The 5,109-nt window shown below is 40.1% G+C and overlaps 1 long non-coding RNA gene across 1 annotated transcript; it reads right to left on the bottom strand.

The window, feature by feature from the left end:
* Positions 1–669: 669 nt before the first annotated feature.
* LOC148776180 (uncharacterized) lies at positions 670–4,083 on the bottom strand. Its single transcript, XR_016038693.1, has 3 exons — positions 3,935–4,083; positions 2,611–2,696; positions 670–839 (listed from the first exon to the last, which is right to left on the bottom strand). It is a non-coding gene; the product is annotated as an uncharacterized LOC148776180 (long non-coding RNA).
* Between the last annotated feature and the right edge of the window lie 1,026 nt (positions 4,084–5,109).

Genomic DNA, 5,109 nt, shown 5'->3' with positions numbered 1-5,109 from the left:
GTTTTAAACAGTATGTAGCACATCAAAATTTAAATAAAGTGTTCTTACTGATGGAACATTGTTTCATGTTACAGATCATAATTTTCTATTCCTTGAATTTATTTTTATATTTGCCTATATTCCCAATATATTTATTTCTTTAATTACTAATTTGTGAAAGTCCTTGAATGTTTGATTTATTGGTTCTATAGGAAATAAGTAAATATGTTCTCCCCATCCTGTCTTATAGCTGAGATTAATGTTAAGTAGAATTTAGATGTACAAAAATTTGGTAGAATTTCAAGAAGAGGGAACAGCATAGGCAAAGTCATGGCTTTTAATGGAGCTCAGATTTTGGAGCAGATTTTGTTGGTGGAACAAACATGGGGACTTCCAGGTGGCGCTAGTCATAAAAAAATCTGCCTGCAGTGCAGGAAATAAGAGACACAGGTTTGATCCCTGGGTCAGGAAAATCTCCTGGAGTAAGAAATAGCAGCTGGCTCCAGTATTCTTGCCTGAAAAATTCCATGGAGGGAGGAGCCTGGCAGGCTGCAGTCCATGGGGCTACAGAGAGTCGGACATAACTGAGCAACAAGCATAGCACACACACATAGATATGTACTAGAAAACAATTCACATATAAATGGGCCTGAATGCCATCCTGCAAAACGGGAACTTTATTCTAAAGTCAATAGCAAGCCATGTAGCGCTAAAGAAAAAAAGAGTGATAGGACCACGCTCAGACTCCTGGCCATGGATGAGCACTCTGAAACCGGGATCAAAGCGACACCATCATCTTGCCCAGCTTTTCAGTTCTATATGGTTCAGCCACCATTCAATCCTACAGCAATAGTGGTACCCTGTGAATACACAACATGGATTTTAGTCACAAGTCCTTAGGAAAGTCAGAAGAAACTCCCCAGTGGGATTCACACATGCTCAAAACATTGCATTTAATTTTAGAGTTTTAGAGATACAACCACATCTACTTGCTGACCCCTTGAAGACTTAATTACATAAAAGAAACACCTATTCTAAGACTTCAACATTACATTAGAATTTACTACTTATAGAACTTAAAACTATGGTAGTGTTTGGGGTAAGCAAAACTGGAAAATTTTAAATTTTAGGCCAAATTCACCTTTAGGCCACAGAAATGTGCTCTGGTAGGCAACGTTGTCCGTGGATAGCATTCTAAAGCAGTGCCACCCAATAGAAACAGACCACAAATGCCAAATGTGAGCTATATATGGAAGTTTGTTTTCTAATAGCCATATCACAAAAGTAAAAATAAACTAGTGAAATTGACTTTATAATACATTTTATCTAACAATATATTCAAAACATAATTACTTCAATATGTAATCAAACTCTTATTAGATATTTTACTTTGTTTTACAAAACTTTAGAAATCTAGTGTTTATTTTTTTCTTAACATTGTGTCTCAATTTAAATTAGTCACATTTCAAGGACTCAATAGCCACATGTGGCAAGCACTTCCTATACTGGACAGCCCAGTTCTAAAATACCTCTTCATATCTCCTTTCCTTTAAACCCATTTTCCTCCCAGAATATCCACTTAAACCATCAAACTCTCTTCTGAGACCTTCTAACTATAGTCTAAGTGTAAAACAGTAAGAATTCTCCCCATGGAGCACCACATTTAAGCTTGGCATACCACTGCAGAACAGGAAATGTTAACCCAGTAGGGAGAAAATTCAAGTATCAGAGAAGACAGAAATGTCTCTTTCAAAGCAAGTCATGGTTTCAGAAGTCGCATCATTTTGGGGACATGAGGGCCTAGAGCGGGGTTGTCATGTGGTTGTCCTCTGTCCCACTACCTGGGAATTCCAAATTGGGTATTGCTGGGATGTCCTTTTTCTCCACTTCCCTTAGAAGGCTGGGACACCAGTGAAGGTTTCTGATATCCAGGACATCCTAAAATAACAGAACACCTGGCGAGCTCTGTCTATCTATGTCATCTTATACCTGGGGGGCAAAAGAGCCTCAGAAATTATGCCGACAGGTAAACATTATACTCCTAGAATAACGTTTATTTGGGAGACAGTGAGCAACCTAACATTTCTCACCCATGCGTCTAAGAATTTAATAGACACTTGATTGAAAAAAAATTTAAATATAAATATGACTTCGTAAGTTTTGTTGAATTGAGGGAAAATGTTTACAATTATCTGAAGAAAAGGAAACACAAAACAGCTCTCCAACTTTGTAGAAGAGTATGCTAAGTAACAGCATCACTTGCTCCATCTAAAAACATCATTAAGTAGTGCAGAGAAACATCCTATGGCCACATGTTACTGAATGGCATTGGAATTACAGGACTCAGAGACCAAGAGACTCAGGGAACCTGGCCCAAGTTCAAAACCATAGGAACTCTCCATTCTTCCCTTCCAAATGAGAGAAAGACATACTTGGTAATGTCACGATTTCAGCTATAAGCAGCAGCCTTCTAATTAAAAATAAACTGAGTCCGTTATTTCTATTTACAGCTTTTCCATGATTTATCAGCAATGTGAAGATACAGAGAGATGCTGGAAGCATATGTTTAACCATCCCCAATGCTTTTGAGAGCATGATTAGAATAAACATCCTGTGAATGTGTTTCTTTACCTTTCATGCCCATCCCCAAAGGGCTTCCCAAGCTGTGCAAGGACAGCACTGGCAGCAAACACTTATTCATCTTCAGAAGGAATGGTCTAGGAAAAAAAAAAAAATGGCTCCAATTAAATTAGTAACTAGAAAGAGCCATGTGTTTGACGCCAGACACTCCCTTCCACAGTATGCTTTCATTTTTTCCCTCTACGGTTATTGGAAAACAATGGGGAAAGGGAAGGGCAGGCAGCATAGGCAAAGGGAGGTGGAGCAGGGAAAAAAGAAAATGTCAGAGGACTTTCTGGGTGGATGCCATGGTTGAATCTCAACATGAAAAATGTTCAGTAAATATTTGCTGAATGACTCTTCCAAAGACCAAAGGACATTATCCAGACATTTTGAATGCTTGTGGTAGTGAGGGATGTAGCAGTTTCTCTAGGTCAGCAGTATTGACATTTTGAGCCAGAAAACTCTTTGCTACGGAGGCTGTTCTCTACCTTGTAGGGCAGGAAGTTAGCAGCATCCTCTTATCAGATCCCACTTGCCTCCCTGCATTTCCTCCCCACTACTGTAACAACCAAAGATGTCTCCAGACTTTGCCATTTGTCCCCTGGGTGCATATCACCCCTGGCTGAGCCCCACTAGTGAATGACAAACCTTCATCCATTCATGTATTCAACAAATATGATTCCTGAATTTAGCCAATCTTCTTTTTGGAACACTGATCAATGCATTTGTCCCTACCCTCAAGTAGTTCCCAGTTTAATGTCAACGAGAAAGTTTAAAGTGATAAGACACGAGAGATTGTGGGTTGACTCCTTAAAAATAGGTGTGCACTCCTTTTTAAGGACATTTAGAAAATGTACCTTTAATTGCAACAAGGGTTATACACTTAGAAAAATTCTCAGAGAAAAGCCTATTAAATTTAGTAAGGGTTTCTGCTCTGCTAGTGGGTTACATATTAAAGATGAATTTGAAGGCTCTCAGAGAAGCAGCAAGCCTGGCCCCTATACATCTCTGCTGACTTCATAAAAAACAAGGGTGCTGCTTTGTGACCCGTGCAGGTCTACAAAAAGATTGTGTAACATGCAGTAGGCCTTCGATCCAAATAAACTCCCAGATTATTAAAAGGATGTTTTTCCTTCTTGAGGTCAAGGTGAGTCACCAGAGCTTTTTCCCTGTTATTAACCAAGCGCTAGATGTACAAGGCTTAGATATTAAAAGGCATTAGCCAAGGCATTGTGGTCATCTAGTTTAGAACAAATGCAAAACTTGAGGGAGACACTGCATTATTTACAAAACAAGTAAATGGCCTGAAATATTAGGAGCTGTGTATACAAACCCATTCACATTTCTGTGGCCAGGTGACAAAGAAGTCGAGCTGGTTTCCTCAGCAGCTGAGGCCATCCTCTTCCCAGTGTAATTCTAAACAGAAAAAATATATATAATTGCTGACTTACCGTGACCCAAAACTGCCAACAAATCTCTGCATTCTTTCAATAATCTGGGTGTTTATTTCCACCAAGAAGCCTGGTGTTCTAGTTCAATGCAAGAGGCCCTCTCCTGAGCTCCCTGGCTGCCCCCACCCCTTAGAAGAAAAGTAGCCCACTCTAACGCACTCATAAAAAAGTTACCAGTCTTGGTGGAAACCAATCAGAATATTTACAGCAAATCCAACTTAAGAAGTAAGGAAACCTAATGAACCCATGAAAACACCCCAATGCTGGAGTCAGACTATCTGCAGAGCTTTTGAATGACAATTCTAACAAAGATCACACTGGCAAAAAGAGAATGAGGACAGAGATGGTTATTTTAGGGCAAAATGAGCCCCCTAATCTTTGACACCCTTTTTGATGGCCTCTTACTTCAATGCGATTGTTTCTGCCACCTGTAGAGGTTTCTTTGACCAAAGCCCACTGACTGCACTCCCACATCAGGTTTTTTTCCTTCTCCTACTAAGACAGCCCCTAAGTATCTGGAAAAGAATGAAGATGGTCCTGAGACAGGGGATGTGAGCAAACTGGAAACCATCAGTGACTTCAGACTAAACAGACCCTGGGAAGTACTTGAGGGGATCCCCTGACTGGAGCTACACCACGAAACATCCTGGCAGGGGCTTCCCTTGGAGCCTTCTACCATTTTATCAGGAAGCATCTACCTGACAGGGTTGGGGGAAATGTCTTCTTGTGAATGGTTCCATCGGCCTCCTGAGGACTGTTTATGACTACATTCTGCCTGGGGCCTGGACATTGAGAATGAGCCAAGACAGATGCTAGAGTCAGTCTCTTACTGTTTATTTTCTCTGAAGATGAAGCCAAAGATCAATATTCTCTGACTTCCTTCTTTAACGTGAACTACCTAAATGTGTTATTGCTGCTTCACGTTTCTGAATTTTGAGTGGGGAGCTGTAAGAAGAATAAACTAAAAGGATAACTAATGGTGAAACTTGATCTCTGGCAGTGGATAGGGAAGATCTAAGCTGAACTGGATTATATTTGGAGCTGCCATTGCTTGACC

Source organism: Moschus berezovskii, chromosome 11 (genome assembly GCF_049115385.1).
Source record: "Moschus berezovskii isolate FMDL1 chromosome 11, NW_MosBer_1.0, whole genome shotgun sequence".
NCBI lineage: Eukaryota > Metazoa > Chordata > Mammalia > Artiodactyla > Moschidae > Moschus > Moschus berezovskii.
This window is presented reverse-complemented; position numbering and strand designations above follow the sequence as displayed.